General features: G+C 41.8%; 1 protein-coding gene across 5 annotated transcripts in view; it reads right to left on the bottom strand.

The window, feature by feature from the left end:
* GALNT13 (polypeptide N-acetylgalactosaminyltransferase 13) overlaps window positions 1-18,077 on the bottom strand; it is a 740,598-nt gene that overhangs the window by 434,662 nt on the left and 287,859 nt on the right. The gene's annotated exons all lie outside the window — the stretch shown is intronic.

The raw sequence follows: 18,077 nt of genomic DNA, 5'->3' as shown, positions 1-18,077 counted from the left end.
AATAATTCACTGAAATTGCATTTCTACTGTATGTGGAATGTTCTACAATAATAAGTTTTGGCTACAAAAGCTCTAGTTAGACAATTCTAATAGTTAGGCACACACTTCAGTAAAAATGGACCATTTTATTTCTAATTAGTCTTATTACCTTAATCTCTTGAGGAATTTGGCAGTATGAACTGCGGTATCATTCCACCGTGATTCTCCAGGGAGATTACTGTACTTTGTCCACCTGCTTTATGACTTACTTAAAAGTATAATGTCTAATATGGGATTCAGTGTCAAGAAGTGCAAGGGATTCAATGCCAAGAAGTGCAAAGTCATACGTTTAGGATGCAGTAATCCAAAACAGCTGTATGTGGGGGGGGGGGGAGGTGAAAAGCTGATGTGCATGGACAAAGAGTGGGATCTTGGGCTGATGGTGTCTGGCGCTCTGAAGATGGTGAAGTAGTATGACAAGGCGATAGCTAAAGCAAGAAGAATGCTGGGCTGCATAGAGAGAGGAATAATCAGTAAGAAAAAGGAGGTGATGATGCCCTTGTTCAAGTCCTTGGTGAGGCCTCACCTCAAGTAATATGTTCGGTTCTGGAGTTCTTCTCTCAAAAGGGAACAGAGACAGGATGGAGGAGATCCAGAAAAGGGCGACCAGAATGGTGGGAGGTCTCCACCCAATGACTTATGAGGAGAGGCTGAAGGACCTAGTAAATATGTATATCCTGGAAGAGCAGAGGTGCAGGGGAGATATGATGCAGACATTCAGATATCTGAAAGGTTTTAATGATATACACAAGAACAGCACAGAGGAACTCACTGCACTCTGGTGTCACAACGGCAAGCAAAAGAGATGCAGGGAAAAATGTAAGTCCTTGCACTTCAGTATCTCATGTAATCCTTTATTAACGTGCAAGGACTTACATTTTTCCCTGCATCTCTTTTGTTTGCCGTTTTAATGATATACAAGCATCAAACCTTTTCCATTGGAAAGAAATCAGTAGAGCGAGGGGGGTCACAAAATGAAACTCCAGGGAGGACATCTCAGAACCAATGTCAGAAAATATTTCTTCACTGAGAGGGTGGTGGATGCCTGGAATGCCCTTCCGGAGGAGGTGGAAAAGACAAAAAAAAGTGAAAGATTTCAAACGGGCATGGAATACACACTGTGGATCCCTCAAGGTTAGAGAACAGAAATGAATAAAAGAGTGCATGGTGGCAACTTGCTGATGCAGCGATTACTCCCTTAACCAATAAGCCTTGATACCTTTGATGCAACTCCAACATTGATCTCTGCTTTAACAGCAAGGGGAAAGGAGAATTTGATTCAGACTTTTACGGTCTGGGGAACTGATGTGTAGACATAAGGGAAAAAAATACAGGTCTGCTTCTACGGTCAAGTCCAGAAGCAAAGCACATCATTGCAGCACTATGTGAATTTTCAAAAAGGCTCATCACCCAGTAAAAATGTTGCTAGCAGTAAAGTTTTATGGGTTATCGGAAGGTTTGGGGATAACTGCACGGAGCAGTAGTTGCTACTCTTAAGAGAAGCATGAGATAACCTGCACAGCGTGGCAGATACTACCATAAGAAGCTTGCTGGGCAGGCTGGATGGACCATTTTGGTTCTTTTCTGCCATCATTTCTATGTTACTATATAAACATTTAAAATATGCAAAATAAATATTAATAAGACCTTTGCAGGCTTTGATTATATTCCCCACAAGGTGCTTAGGAAGCCAGCTGCATACATACGATAGGAATTCCAAAGGGCATTTTGGGGGTATGTTTTGAATCTGTGTGCATAGCTAGCATGTCACATGTGTAATTTATGACATTGCGCTGAAATGGATAATTTTAAAATCTAAATGGATAAATTAGTAAATTGCAAGATGCCCTTGTCAGTAAAGGATATATTCAGCCTTGGTCTGCTTCCTATGGTATTCAATTCTGATGTTGATTGTATCCCCACCCCTCCCACTGATGACATCATGGGCTGAAATTAAAGGGAGGCCTACCATGGGAGGGAGAAGATAGCCTTGGGGAAGATCTGCAAAAGTGGCAAGGGCGGACTTTTCCATCTAAACTGCCCCTGTTGCTGAAGAACATAGCTGGCCCTGCTCCCGCTGTTATGGTGCCTGACTCTGGCATGGCACCATAACCTTCCCACTCCTAATGATATCATCATGGGCCTATGTTAAAGGAATGCAAGCCTCAGGCGGTGGGTGGGTCACCACCAGTCAGCTGCTATCAAAATAGTGAGCCAAAGGAGGTTGCCCAATTGGGAGTACTTTTCGGGTGGTTGTGAGGGGAAAGGATGAATTTGTTTGAGTTAAAGTGGGAATGGGAGGACAGAATATAGCTAGAATTCAGATAGAATAAAAATCTAAATTTTGAAAAGTTAATGATTTTATTATATTCTGCTGTTATACACTTTATTATATTTATTGTAGTTTTATTATTTGTTGAAATACACTGAGCTTTTATGAAAAAGCCTGTAAAATTCAAAGATTAGATTAGATGAGATAAACACAAGGTACCTTGTGTTTGAAAACCAGGTTGATTTGTGTGTTCTTAAAAGTACATGCTTATGGAAGATTTCATTGGAAGCCTTACTAAAATTATTTTAATTCATGCCTTAAACCAGGAACTGTACTGCCCTAGCCCTTTGTACCTCTGAGGTTGGGCATAATTTGGTTTTGCCCACAGGGCTGAAAGAAGAGTGGTGCATATAGAAATGTAGACTTGCCTGGGACTTAAGATAGGGGTCAACTGCAAAAGATTGTTTTGGGAGAGAATATAGAATAAGTAATCTAATTTATTTTACCGCTTTAAGTGCAAGTTATCTTATTTGAGATCACATATCAGCATATCTATTTAGTGTTTGCAGACTTGCCAGGTACTTGTAGCCTGGATTGGCCTCTGTTGGAAACAGGATGTTGGGCTTGATGTCTGACCCAGTATGACAATTTCTTATGTTCTTCTTAAATTTAACGTGGACAGGTGCAATGTCATGCATTTAGGGAAAAATAACTCATGCTGTAGCTACACAATGTTAGGTTCCATTATAGGCGTTAACACCCAGGAAAAAGATCTAGGCATCATAGTTGATATAACATTGAAATCATTGGCTCAGTGTGCTAAGGCAGTCAAAAAAGCAAACAGAATGTTAGGAATTATTTGGAAGAGAATGGCAAATAAAACAGGACGATGTCATAAGGCCCCTAATCACTCAATGGTTAGACCACACCTTCAATACTGTATGCAATTCTTGTTATCACATCTCAAAAAAAGGTATAGTCGCAGTGGAGAAAGTACAGAGATGGGCAACCAAAATGATAAAGGGCATGGAACGGTTCCCCTATAAGGAAAGGCTAAAGAGGTTAGGGCTGTTCAGCTTGGAGAAGAGACGGCTGAGGGGGATATGATGGAGGTCTACAAAATCATGAAAGGACTAGAATGAGTAAATATGAAACAGTTATTTACCCTTTCGGATAATACAAGGACTAGGAGGAAAATAGCAAATAGCACATTTAAAACAAATCGGAGAAAATTCTTTTTCACTCATCGTACAATTAAGTCTGGAATTCGTGCCAGAGGATGTGGTTAAGACAACTAGTGTAGCTGGGTTTAAAAAAGGGTTGGATAAATTCCTAGAAGAGAAATCCATAAACTGTTATTAATCAATAGGGAATAGCCACTGATTGTTGCCGGCATTAGTAGCATGGGATTTATTTAATATTTAGGTACTTGCCAGGTACTTGTGATTTGAAATGGTCACCGTTGAAAAGAGGATACTGGGCTTGATGGACCTTTGGTCTGACCCAATATGGCATATCTTATGCTCTTATAATTCTGTGTTCTAATGAGAATTGTATGGATGCCCAGGTATTTTGCCTCTTCAATTATCAGCTCGTGTTAAGAAAGTGGAAAGCTCTTATTTCAAGCAAGGGGATTTTATGCAGCTGCCTTGTATATCTGCAGCTGCCCCTTGTCTAAGTCCCAGACAATTCTACATTTCTATATACACCATTCTCCTTTCAACCCTGTGGGCAAAACCAAATTATGTCCAACCTCAGGGGTGCAAAGTGCTAGGGCAGTACAATCTCTGATTTAGGGCATCGATTACCCTCACGGACTTCATCTCGTGACAATCCTGTTTTTCAATTCTCCTGATGAAATAAAAGATTTTGCACAGTTTAGGTATTCATTTTGTATTTTTTCTATGCCTGGATTCTTTTGTTAAGAAGTATAATATGACTGACAATCTGCCTTTTTTTTCCAGTACAGAAAGTGGTAGCATGCAAAACAATGAATGACGAGGGCTTTAGGAGCATGTATGAGGTAATGTGGTGAGAACAATCACAACAGAACCAAGCAACCTGCAAGAAGGCTGTCAAAACCATGATCCACAGTTGTAAAAATGAGAGAGGGTTGGAGCATGGCAGAGCAAACAGAGAGATCTGTCAATGTTCAGCGCATAACAAAATTATAGTTCGTTGAATGGTGTACGTTTTTGATGGTCGGACATGTCTGGCCCTTGAAGAGAGCAAAGCTGTGATGCATCTCGAGTGTGGGGCATGCCATCTGCCCTTGTTAAATTATGAGCTTAGTATTGCATTGATTATTGGTGCAAACCCCATGAGTTAAAGGTAGCAGTGGTTTTGTACCAATGTGGGCAGCTTGGTTATTCCTCCCTTGCTATCTAGAACAGGGGTAGGCAACTCCAGGCCTCGAGTGCCACATAAGTCAGGCTTTAAGGATATCCACACTGAATATCCATGAGATGCATTTGCATGCACTGCCTCCAGATGCATCTCATGCATATTCATTGTGGATATCCTGAAAACAACCCATTTGTAGCACTCCAGAACTGGAGTTGCTTACTCCTGATCTTGAAGAAAGTCAATAAACTGGGAAATCACTAAATTGTCGCCATGGTCAGAGGCACAGTAGTGAAATATGAACTAATAATCTAAGCTGGGAGGACTACATCTGTCAGATTTTGGAACTGACATTTTGTTAAACATATTTCATGATGCATTAGAGGCAAGTTTTCTTTTGTCACAAGGCTGCTGCAAATGGGTCAGGAGTTAGGATAAGGAAGAGGCTGCTGCCCTAGCTTGTCTTCAGCACAGGAGGATTAGGACTGACAGTGGATAAGTGCTTGGTTTAATTTGCTTTGAGTTCTTGAAGGACTATGGACTACCTGCATGACAAATTTATAAAATGAAAGTCCTAGCACTAATGCAGGCAAATACAGCCCAACCTGCTGGCAGGTTGCAAGTATCGCATTGACCAGACTGAGCCAGGCACACCGGCATGCTGAAAGGATTGCACTGAGTACACATTGCTGAGCCCATTGGCAGGCTGCAAATTGGTTAGAAGGCCTAGTGGAAACAAAAGCATATGCAGCCAGGTCTCTCTGGCAAGCTGCAAATGAATGGTGGAGCAGAATGACCTAGTGAAAATGCAGATTTATGTAGCCAGGTCTGTGGGAAGCTAGACAATTCATATACTGACCAGGTCTATCTGGTAGATCAATAGCAGTTGTGTAACAGGCTGCAATATAAGGGCTCAGGGAATGATTACATGACATTTAGTATTAATTTAACATCAGACCAAAAGGAGTAGGGTTTCATGTTTGTGCACTGGAATATTTGAATTTATCTGTATCTATTAAAAAAAACAAAACTGTAACCATTTTATTTCCACTTGGCCTGATTCCATTGTAAGTTATTGAGGGGACGAGGGGAGGGGGAGGAAGCTAGTAAGGTAAACTATCCTGTCCATGCAATGTCCCTCATTAGCATTTTTCATATATGCAGAATTACTCTCCTGATATCACCAATATCTGCAATTGGGTGAAGAATGTTACCTGCAGAGGCTTAACTTGTGGTATCAGCTCTGAAGCCCCCCCCCCCCCAAAAAAAAAAAAAACTAACTAAAAATGCCTGCCTGAGAGCAACATACTGTCTCATTTAACAGTTCAAAAGCACTTAATGAACCTACTCTGTGGGAGAGGAAGGAATATTAAAAAGATAAATAAAAATCTATCATTCCTGGCAAAAAAAACCCTGCAATAACCTAACTCCAATTAGAGCCCAAATAACCACTTACTGGAAATGTGAAAAATGTAAAGAATTTTTTGAAAGTTTAGCAGAAATAGGTATCAGAGACAAGATACTGTATTTACTATGGGGTTAATCCCCTGTTTCATGCCTGCAATGGGCTTTAAACAGGCTTCAGGTACTTGCATTCATTGTCTAATCACTGACCATTTTTTTTTTAATACCATTACTGCCAAAATTATCAGTACTCATTCACTTTATTTATCCGCATTTTTTAAAACTATAAAAATTGGTACTTATCTCAACCTGTCATAATTAGAAGGAAATTCATGTCACTGTTATGCAGGAGTTAGGGAACATTCACATATATATAAAGAAATCCGAACAATGAAGATAAACGATCTCCTCTGTCTTCCGCATTTTGGCTTGCTCTCATTGCCTTATCAGAAGCATTGCACACACAAAAAAAGCAATCCCTTTACAAACTCATACCTACATTTTATCTAGTTAGATTTAGCTCATACTTTTTCATTGGCAAGTTACAGTCAGGCAAAGTAACCCCTAGAGGGTTTGCTATCAAAAAGAGGCCTATTTATTAAGCATTTTTCCCATAAAACCAGAATAAGAGTAAAGCTTTAGTAAAGCTAGCTGTAATTTTCTATCTGAAGCAACAGAGAATAAATGACTTGTCCGAGGTTGCAAGGAGGTCAATATTCAAAGCCATTTAGATGGATAATTCACAGGTTATCCATCTAAATGGCAAGCTTCTGAATACTGAGCCACTTATCCAGCTAGATTTTGCCGGATAAGTACATAATCTGGATAAAATCTAGCCGGATAAGAGGCATTCTGAGGGTTTATTTATCTAGCTAATTTAGCCAAATTTCAGTGGTATAACTTTAGATCTGCTTCAGAGCAGCATGGCACGGCACATATTTAGAATGGGGAGGGGATAACTTTAGACAAGTATATTCAGTGGGACATTTATTAGGGTGGGCATTCTTTTGATCCCAACTTCAACGTATCCCAATGCTGCAGTTGGGAGGATTTCTGTTTTTGTGGCCATTATCTACTTACTGCTTACTGAGACGTAAAAGTGTTCCCCTGGTGCAAGCATATTTTTCAGTGCTGAAACGCAGCAGCATCGGGATACGTCGAAGTTGGGATCTGCTAAAGTTACTTATGTCGATATTGCACTCTTGGGGCCACTTTTAGTTTGGTGGGCCTTGTTTATGTTTCCAACATATAACTCTGGGAATATTTATACTTTCTACAATTGGATACATCAACACCATCTATAATTGGAGATATTTTTTCTCCGCAAGATTGACCCATGAATAGATCTTTTTTTCTGCTGGTGGTGGTGATGATTTGAGCGGCGTGGTGGAGTTATTTACTCTCAGTACGAACATTGATAACAGTCGAGATATAAACAATATGGAGTGGTTATCAATAGGTAGAGCTACAATACATTAATGATATAGGTTTCTTATTTATTTTTTTGATTATATCAAGAAGACTCTGACTGGGGTTTTGCATATCTTTAACCATCTAGCTCCTTATTGTTGTATTCCATGATGATCGGTTATGGGTGTATTTATATTTGATTTAAGTGTTCTGTGGTATATTTAATATTTATATATTATCTTTTGAGTTTGTCTGGGTTTTTGTTTTTTGAGGATCGTGTTTGTGTTTTTTGTTTTTGATCTTACTGTGTTTGTGCCCGTTGTATCTATATGTGATTTGAATTTTTGGATATGATCTGTATTTTGTAGGTTATATTAAAAGATAAAAGGGTGGGGGGGGGGGGGTGGAATCAAGATGGCCACTTGCTAGCAGCATTCACTCAAAGCTCCCGCAGAGATTTTCTCTCTAAGAAATTACTTTTCAACCTACATGCCTCCTAAAAGAAAGGGGAAAGTGAGGACATATCCCTCTAGTTCCTTACTTCCGGCGGGTAAGAAAACTATTGACGAGTGTGCAAGAGCTTACCTGAAATGGGAGGGGCCATGCCCCACTGATGAAGTAAGCAGGGAAGCAGCCACTTTGTCTGGGGAAATATCTTTGAGGCCCCCCACACCTAGGATTCCACAGGCAATATCAGTTAACCAACCGATGGAATTAGCGACGGAGATGCATGGAGCGGAAAGCCCATTGACGACCGTGGAGGGCGCAGAAACTGGAGGTTCCGACAGAGGGAAAACAACAGTACATGGACAAGGCACAGCTCTGATGTCGGTGGACATTTTGCAGCCTAATGAAGCCAGCAAAGGTAAGGCTGTGTTGTTTCCTACTTCAAATGTTTCCTCTAAATTATCGTCCATCAAGGAACAAAGAACAGAGCTGAATCCTCCCTGTAAACCCGCTGTGGTAACGATGGACTCCCTATGGAAATTGATGGTCCAACAAAATTTAGCCCTTCAAGGTTGTATGAGTCAGATATCTTTAATTTCTTCAAGGTTGGAAATAGTAACTCAGGATCAGGATAAAATAATTAAGGAGCAATCAGATAAAACACAATTGCTTGAAACTCAAATGAAAGAGATGCAGAGTTCAATCGATTACGATCCAGGACTGTGTCACCTTAAATAAAAAAACCAGAGCTTTTGGAAAATCGGTTAAGAAGGCTCAATTTAAGACTGCTAAACTTTCCCAAAATACTGGGAGAGCAACCAAGATTAACCCTACAAAGATATCTGAATGAAACTTTAAAGATTCCCCTTGAAAGTATTCCATCATTCAATAAGGTTTATTTCTTACCTTTTTCTCGGCCGAGAGAAGGGATGATTCAAAACCAAATGCACTTGGGAAATCTAACTGACTTTCTAGAATCTTCTGCAGTAGAGATTGTCGAGAGAACAACTTTACTGATTTCCTTCATCTACGAACAGGATATGGGTGTGATTATGAGGAGCTATTTCCAAAATATGGGGGAAACATTTATGGGCTGATCTGGCAAGAAGCATGCTGGAGAGGAGGAGGGGATTCCTGACACTTAGACAGGAAACCAGAGAGATGGGGGCTACATACCAACTTACATACCCCTGCAAATGTATCATCAAATATAATAATAATACATATGTATTTACAACTTCTGAACAACTAAGAGCATGGCTCAATTCCCATAGAAGGGTGATGATAACATCATTGCCCATTGAAGGTCCAATAACCTAGTAATATAAATAAGGGTATTGTGATAAGCAAGCTAAGTGCATTTTTCTTAATGAACTTTGTATAAAAAATATAAGAGTAATCTAGCTTCCATTTAGTTTCTATGTACCCACCCACACATTCATATTAGGGGACTAGAGAAAGGATTGATTTCTGGAATTGTTCTTATAGACTGAATGATGTTAATTTTCTTTTCTGTACAAAGATGGAAATGCTTTGTAATAATTTGAAAATCAATAAATTAAAAATTAAAAATAAAAAAAGATAAAAGGGCAGGTTTTTTATCCTATATAAAGAGATGTAATTTTGGATAAAGAAATGTTTGAAATCTTTGTAATAAAAAGTTGATATACTTTTCACTGTCCTAGGTGGGTCTTTATACGTTATTCTTCTTGTAAGAACAGTTTTTCTGGTCTTTTTTGTATTTACTAGATTGAATTTCAACTGCCAAACCTTCGATCACTAAAGTGCATACTAAGTGTTGTCTCACTGGCTTGGTGTCACTTAGATCGATTTTCATTCTCTCTACACCTTCTGGCGTATTCACTTTGTTGCAGATCTTAGTGTCATCCACATAAAGACAAACTTTTAGGGATGTGAATCGTTTTTCAACGATTAAAATTATCGTCCGATAATGTTTATATCGTCTTAAATCGTTATAGAACACGATACAATAGAAATTCTAACGATTTATCGTTAAAAATCATTAAATCGTGTTAGTGCGCACTAACTCGAGTTAGTGCGCACTAGCTCCCCGTTAGTGCGCACTAACTCGATTTAGTGCGCACTAACTGAAAATGATACAAATAAACACTTTCCAGGTCACTGAAGGTCAGTTAGGAATGAATATGTGTTCCTATTGGCTGGCTGCCCTCTTATCTATTGATGTTACCAAGGTTACCACTGAGGTGATGGTTGGGGGGATGGGAAATGGAACTGGAAACTAACGAACACCAACAGAAAATGAAACAAAGTGTTCACACTTCCCAGGTCAGTAAAGGTCACTTAGGAATGAATATGTATGTATGTATTCCTATTGGCTGGCTGTGCTCTTATCTATTGATGTTACCAATATGGTTGGGGGGATGTGAAATGGAAACAGTTGGAAGCTTGACAAAAAAAGTAATGTAATGATCAGCACTCACGTGACTAGAACTTGTTTGTTTATTATTTTTGTTAGCAGGCACCTGAAATGCTAGTGCATGTTGAATTTGCCAATCACTGTGCATTTTAGAAAGGTGGTCCTGGCTGGAACTGTACACAGTTCAAATATATGTAATTGATTGTTGGTAAGTGTATTTTTTAAGTAGCCACACTGGCACCAGTATGTTTACTTTTCCTCCTACTTAACTCACTAGCTCAGCTTTGTAAGAAGGGCTTCTCTGCTTGTGTGTTGTTTTTGTTTGGTGTGAGGAGAGCAGAAACATCAGATCTTTATTCAATCTACTACAGTCATCTCTTACAGTGCCCTATCCCTATTAATACCAGGAGTGTTGTGATCTTCCTGCACACAGTGCCCTAACCCTGATACCAGTCTGAGACAGCTCCCTCCCTGCATTACTAGTGAGAGGCTGGCTTCACAGACAGGGGGGCGCTGCCTGACCCTCACTCCTGACTTCCCCCATGTCCCAGCTAGTGAATGGTGTGTGGGGGAGGGGGGGGGGGGGGAGGATGGTGAAGTCTGAGACAGCTCCCTCCCTGCATTACTAGTGAGAGGCTGGCTTCACAGACAGGGGGGAGCTGCCTGACCCTCACTCCTGACTTCCCCCATGTCCCAGCTAGTGAATGGTTGTGTGGGTGAGGGGGGGGGGAGGATGGTGAAGTCTGAGACAGCTCCCTCCCTGCATTACTAGTGAGAGGCTGGCTTCGCAGACAGGGGGGAGCTGCCTGACCCTCACTCCTGACTTCCCCCATGTCCCAGCTAGTGAATGGTGTGTGGGTGAGGGGGGGGGGAGGATGGTGAAGTCTGAGACAGCTCCCTCCCTGCATTACTAGTGAGAGGCTGGCTTCACAGACAGGGGGGAGCTGCCTGACCCTCACTCCTGACTTCCCCCATGTCCCAGCTAGTGAATGGTGTGTGGGTGAGGGGGGGGGGGGGGGGTGGTGAAGTCTGAGACAGCTCCCTCCCTGCATTACTAGGGAGAGGCTGGCTTCACAGACAGGGGGGAGCTGCCTGACCCTCACTCCTGACTTCCCCCATGTCCCAGCTAGTGAATGGTGTGTGGGTGAGGGGGGAGGGGGTGGATGGTGAAGTCTGAGACAGCTCCCTCCCTGCATTACTAGTGAGAGGCTGGCTTCACAGACAGGGGGGAGCTGCCTGACCCTCACTCCTGACTTCCCCCATGTCCCAGCTAGTGAATGGTGTGTGGGTAAGGGGGGGGGGGGGAGGATGGTGAAGTCTGAGACAGCTCCCTCCCTGCATTACTAGTGAGAGGCTGGCTTCACAGACAGGGGGGAGCTGCCTGACCCTCACTCCTCCGGGGTATTGTGATCTTCCTGCACACAGTGCCCTATCCCTGATACCAGGGGTGTTGTGATCTTCCTGCATGCAGTGCCCTATCCCTATTAATACCAGGAGTGTTGTGATCTTCCTGCATGCAGTGCCCTATCCCTATTAATACCAGGAGTGTTGTGATCTTCCTGCATGCAGTGCCCTATCCCTGATATCGGGATGTGTGCAAGAAGATCACAACACCCCCGGTATCAGGAATAGGGCACTGTGTGCAGGAAGATCACAACACCCCCAGTATCAGGAATAGGGCACTGTGTGCAGGAAGATCACAACACCCCTGGTATTAGGGATAGGGCACTGTGTGCAGGAAGATCACAACACTCCTGGTATTAATAGGGATAGGGCACTGTGTGCAGGAAGATCACAATACCCCTGGTATCAGGGTTAGGGCACAAGTTCTAGTCACATTGACTGATCACATTACTTGTTTTGTCAAGCTACCAACTGTTTCCATTTCCCATCCCCCATATACTGTCAGTAGGAAACTTGGTAACATGAATAAATAAGAGGGCAGCCAATAGGAATACATATTCATTCCTAAACTGACCTTAACTGACCTGAAAAGTGTCAAATTGTATCATTTTCAGTTAGTGCGCACTAACTCCCAGTTAGTGCGCACTAACTCGAGTTAGTGCGCACTAATCGGAAAAAACGATTTTTAACGATTTTTTAACTAAAAAATCGTGCCTAAGACGATTTTCTTGCCCTGCCACACGATTTCTATCGTTAAGACGATATGGAAAACGATTCACATCCCTACAAACTTTTCCTTCTAACCCTTCCGCCATATCACTCATAAAGATATTGAACAGAACCAGTCACAGAACTGATCCCTGAGGCATACCACTTATCACTCTTTCCTCCTCAGAGTAGGTTCTATTTACAAAGACTTGCTGTCGTCCTGTCAGTCAACCAATTTCTGATTCATTCCACCATCTTGGGACCCTTTCCCGGGCTTTCAATTGGTTAATGAGTCTCCTATGTGGGACAATAAATAAAGGTTTTCCTGAAATCCAGATTGAAGCACAATCCATTTTACTGTATAGAGCACTATACAGCACCTATACAGTATCCTGGGTGCGCTGGTACCTGTCATTTCAAATGACATTTGAAATGACAGGTACCAGGAAGTGGATGGTTCTCCTACACGCGGGCATTGGGGATTGCCAGTCCTCTCTCCCCCCCTCCCGAAGCAAGGCGCAGGGCGAAAATCGACTCGACATGTTATTAAAGCAAATAGAAATTGTAACAAAAGTAAACTTACTGCATGTTTCCAGCAGCCCCAGTCCTCTCTCCCCTCCTCCTGAGGCGCCCACCGCGGCTCCCCTGCCTCCCAGGGGCAGCCGGCGGCGAAAGCGGCTTCCAGCAGCCCCGCCGGCGAAGGTGCATGAACGCACATCCAATTTGGGCGCTCAAGCAGCGAAGGTGCATGAGCACACGCCATGACCTGAGCGCCCGGATGGACGTCCGAGGTCACGGCGTGCACTCATGCGCCTTCGCTGCTTGAGCGCCCAAATTGGACGTGCTTTCATGCATCTCCCCTCCTCCCGAGGCGCCCACCGCGGCTCCCCTGCCTCCCGGGGGCAGTCGGCTGTGAAAGCGGCTTCCAGCAGCCCCGCCAGCGAAGGTGCATGAACGCACGTCCAATTTGGGTGCTCAAGCAGCGAAGGCACATGAGCGCACGCCGTGACCTCCGGGCGCTCAGGTCACAGCGTGCGCTCATGCGCTTTCGCTGCTTGAGCGCCCAAACTGGATGTGTGTTCATGCACCTTCGCCGGCGGGGCTGCTGGAAGCCGCTTTCGCCGCCGGCTGCCCCCAGGAGGCAGGGGAGCCGCGGTGGGTGCCTCGTGAGGAGGGGAGAGAGGACTGGGACTGCTGGAAGCTTGCAGTAAGTTTACTTTTGTTACAATACCTATTTGCTTTAATAACATGTCGAGTCGATTTTCACCCTGCGCCTTGCTTCGGGAGGGGGGGGAGAGAGGACTGGGGCTGCTGGAAGCATGCAGTAAGTTTACTTTTGTTACAATTTCTATTTGCTTTAATAACATGTCGAGTCGATTTTTGCCCTGCGCCTTGCTTCGGGAGGGGGAGACAGAGGACTGGTAATCCTCGATGCCCGAGCGTAGGAGAACCAGGCCCGAGCATAGGAGAACCAGGCCACACCATGTTACTTGCTTGCTCCAACCCACCTACTTATTTGACCGGAGCCTGCCTATTGCTGTCACATCACTCTTACACCAGGGTCGGGGTAGGCGGTAAATTAGCGGGTTAAAGATGCGGCAAAACAGTTGGTTAAAAAGGCGATAATCGGGCCGCACGTTACTGTATGGGAGGGAATAGCTAATCCGCGGGTGGAAAGGGATACGTGTCAATTTAAAGAAGCGGTAAAGATTAGTAAAAACGGATATTGAATCGCGGCTTAGACTTACGCGGCCAAATTATGGGTAGAAAGTGGGTTAGAAACAGGGTAACCGCGGCCGCGCTTTACTGTATCGGCCTGAAGGATAGGTTGAACAGTTCTTTCAGCGACCCACCAGCATCTCTCTGAGCTGCTTCAGTACCCTGGTCTAACCCTCTGCCCTTTTGGCATAATAGAGTGACACACACCCCCCCCCCCCCTTTCTGCTACAGTGGCTAAGGCATGATAATGAAAATGGGGTTTCAGATGTTATTAGAAGTGTCACTATATGAAGGAATGACAGAAAGGAAATTCTCCTTCCAACTGAATCTCTCTTAAAACATAAAAAAATGGGTCCAAAATCCACCCAGCATGTCCCTCAGGGGTAGAGGGGGAAGGTAGAACCCAAAATTTCAAATGCAAAATTTAAATGTAACCAGATGAAAACCCTTATCCAAAATTGATTAATTTTATTTTCAAGCAAGGATTATCAATGTTGTTTCTTCCTTGAATAATATCTTAACAATAAAAACCCAAAAAACAGAATAACAGATGTTCATATACGTGTTAATTAATAAAAACTCTTTTCTTATTTTTCTTATCTCCAGAAACTAACAGAACCAGTTCTGAATATAAACTAAGATACCTATCATATATGTCTTCTATTAATCCTTTCATTTAACAATAGACTATTAAAGATGGAGCTTTAAATTAATAGTTGTTTAAAGAAGCTGATTCTTTATGTAAACTCTTTTTTCAGATGTTGTTATTGGAACCAGATAATGAATGATACTTTGAAAAGATTACTAGGAGACTTCTCTGGTAAGTATAAGTTAGTCACTATTTGTGTCTCTCTTTCTCTTGTTGTCTCCTTTTACTTTTTCTGTCACTATTTGTGTCTCTCTTTCCCTTGTTGTCTCTTTTTACTTTTTCAGTCATTGGGTGTCCTTTTTTAAAACTCTCTGAAGGTATAAATGGCTGTTGGTCTAGCTAGACTTTCTGGTGGCCAAAGAACCAGTATATATTTATCTGTGTCCTTACTTGAGTAATTTGAGCATGACGAGCTGGTATTAGGATGCTCTGATTCTTCGTCCTGTCACCAAATCTCGGGTTCAATGATAGGGGGCGCTATTTGCATTTACTGCTTGATTAGCTGAGAGGTACTGGTATGCTATCTCAGGAACTCTTTATCAAAATGTGCTGATCTTTTCCTATGCTGTACGTTAAATAAATGAAAACAGGATTCCTGACTCTGCTAATGCAACAAAGTCTGCCAGTCAGGGAAACTAAAGTGCATACTAAGTGTTGTCTCACTGGCTTGGTGTCACTTAATACTAGCTATGGCTCCAAAAAATAAATGATAATTCTGTATCCCTATTCTTTATTAAGACAAAAAGGGAAGTTTTGGCAACATTTTCTGACCCAAACACACAGAAGATCTCCTATCGTTCTGTATGTGTAAACTGTCTCAGTTCAAGGTTGTCACAATAATCTTAAAGTTGTAACCTGTACAGATAAATCAAGTGCAGCTTTGGATTGTGATGGGACCTTTATGACTTGTCACTGCAAATTATCCTGCACTTTTTTCTTCTCCAGATATACAAGTGTTTAACCTAGAATACCTTTGATCCTTTTAAACCGAAGCTGTATAAAAGATAGTGTTCACTATTTTCTCCCTGTTTCTGATCCAGTTGTGGTATAAAAAAATTGCTTTCATGTAAATCCTCCTTTCCTGAATTTAAACTATCAGGTTTAATTCATTTTTACAATTTTTAGTACATAATCCAGCCATAAGATTAGGAGTGCTAATTTAAAGAAGTGGACTCTTCCCATGCCTTCTCATTTAATTTATCTGGAATTTTACTGAAGATAATGACAATATCCCAGAACAATATTCCTTGTAGGTATCTTAGCTCCAAATAATGATTATAGGCTAGGGTATCACTTTAGTTCATAGGTAAGAGACTAATTTTTTCAAAAGTGATACCTCTCACACTTCCAGAATTCTTTAGCCTTTCATGCTTTTTTCTAACAAATGCCAAGAAAACATTCCACAGCCTTGGCCAAAATGTATGTTTATCTGATCCTGTCCTGTCTCTTACCTGGGCAAACTTCTTCAAATTTGCATTTCACCACTGTATGTTTCACACACACACATCCCATTCAGTCTTGAATGTGCTTGTACCTTCTCTCAGTGTCTTTTTTCTAGTAAAAATGACACTTAAACAGACTCTGTGAAAGAGTAGCTGCTTTGAGCTCCTTCTCTGAGCTGTGCCCCACCTCTATCTCTGCAGGTGCTGCTCCTCTCTCCAAAAGGTGGGGGCTGCTTTTGCAAAATGAAATTAAAATCTCAGCATCTCTGCTCCTCCCTCTTAGCTGAAGGAAGGGGAGGAAAGAGCTCTCACAGCTGGCTGCACATTTCCCCCATGCAGTAACATATTCAGAGAGAAATGAAATAACATGCCACATCCCAGCAATGCTTTTTTTTCCCCAGCCCCAGGACTCAGGACAGTAAAAAAAAAATTGATTACCATTTTATTTTCATATTTTAACCTCTGGTTACACTGGGATGTACCTCACCCAGCCAGATGGCCTTGTAGATTTCCAGTTTTGATAGTTCTACTTCGCTTTGTTTATTATTTGAATTTATGGATCACCCCTCCTGAAAGCGCAGGGTGATTTACATCCCTGCGTGCTGGCTGTGTTTTACTGGGATTGGAAATAGTAGCTAGACAGTCACCTGACTTTCCACTGGTGCTCATCTTCTCGGAAGTGTTGCAAGCTTCTGTTCCCTGTTTCGACATTGTGGGATGTCACTAGTTGCAACAGAGTAATTTTCATTGCTCTTCTACTTTCAGCTGTCTTTCTCCTCCAGCTTTTTTCTGTTATTTCTAACATGTCTGATCCACTCCATTTTCTGTCTACCTTCTGGCTTTCTTTGCAGGCTTTATATTAAAAGAAAGGTACTATAGCTGGTTCAGTAGCTTCAACTACTTGTTCCTTCACATATCGTTTCTTTTCTTCTGCAGCCACATGGCCTATGGCTCCTACGTTTACAGGAAGAACTACTGCCCATGAAGTGAAGGAGAGGAGGACTCAGGACACTTGGCAAAAGAAGCAGCAGCTGAAGCAGCGGCGACACATTCACGTATATTTTTCATTCTAAGACAAATGCCAGATATCTAACAAATATCTGCAAGGTGTTTTTTTTTTTAAGTCCCAAATAAATCTGGATAACTGCCCAAGTTTGGAAAACTGAATACATTTCTAAGACTTTATATGCTGATTTTCTTCATAAGGGATAGAAAAAAAGTACAGATATTTCTATGATGAATAGCCATAAGTTTCTAATTCTCTCTGCATTCCCACAAGAAATATTTCATTTTATATTGTTATGCTTGCCAAGATTCACTTGATAAACATAAGTGGAGGCAGAGGTTAATGTAGTTTTTCCCTTGACTACTACTTAGTCCTCAAGTATGGAGGAATTGATTAGATAATGAGTTAACTCTTTTGTATTTGTGCAAATGTTTCAAACTCATGCTAATTCAACTCCTTTTTGTGTCTGCTACCATGTGTCCAATACATGAGCACATATTTTCTGTATAATTAAAATTACACATTTTTTCAAATGTACGATATTATACAGAATGCAGAAGAGCTCGGAAGTATTCTCGATGCCTATTATATCTACCATATTCAGGGTTCGGGAATATGCAGAAATTTCATGGACCAAAACAGACTATTTTAAAAATGTATCGCTCACACACTCCAAGGTTCAAGGAGGCGTACTTAATAAACAGCCATAATTAACAACACCGATATATAAGTTACCACAAAGAAAGGGGCCTGTTAGGTGAAGACAGACATTTGAAGGTCAGTATTCAAAGGGATCTTGCTGGCTAAAATTAAAGATTTAGCCAGCTGGATCAAAA

The sequence above is a fragment of the Rhinatrema bivittatum genome, chromosome 6 (genome assembly GCF_901001135.1).
Source record: "Rhinatrema bivittatum chromosome 6, aRhiBiv1.1, whole genome shotgun sequence".
NCBI classification, from domain to species: Eukaryota; Metazoa; Chordata; class Amphibia; order Gymnophiona; family Rhinatrematidae; genus Rhinatrema; species Rhinatrema bivittatum.
This window is presented reverse-complemented; position numbering and strand designations above follow the sequence as displayed.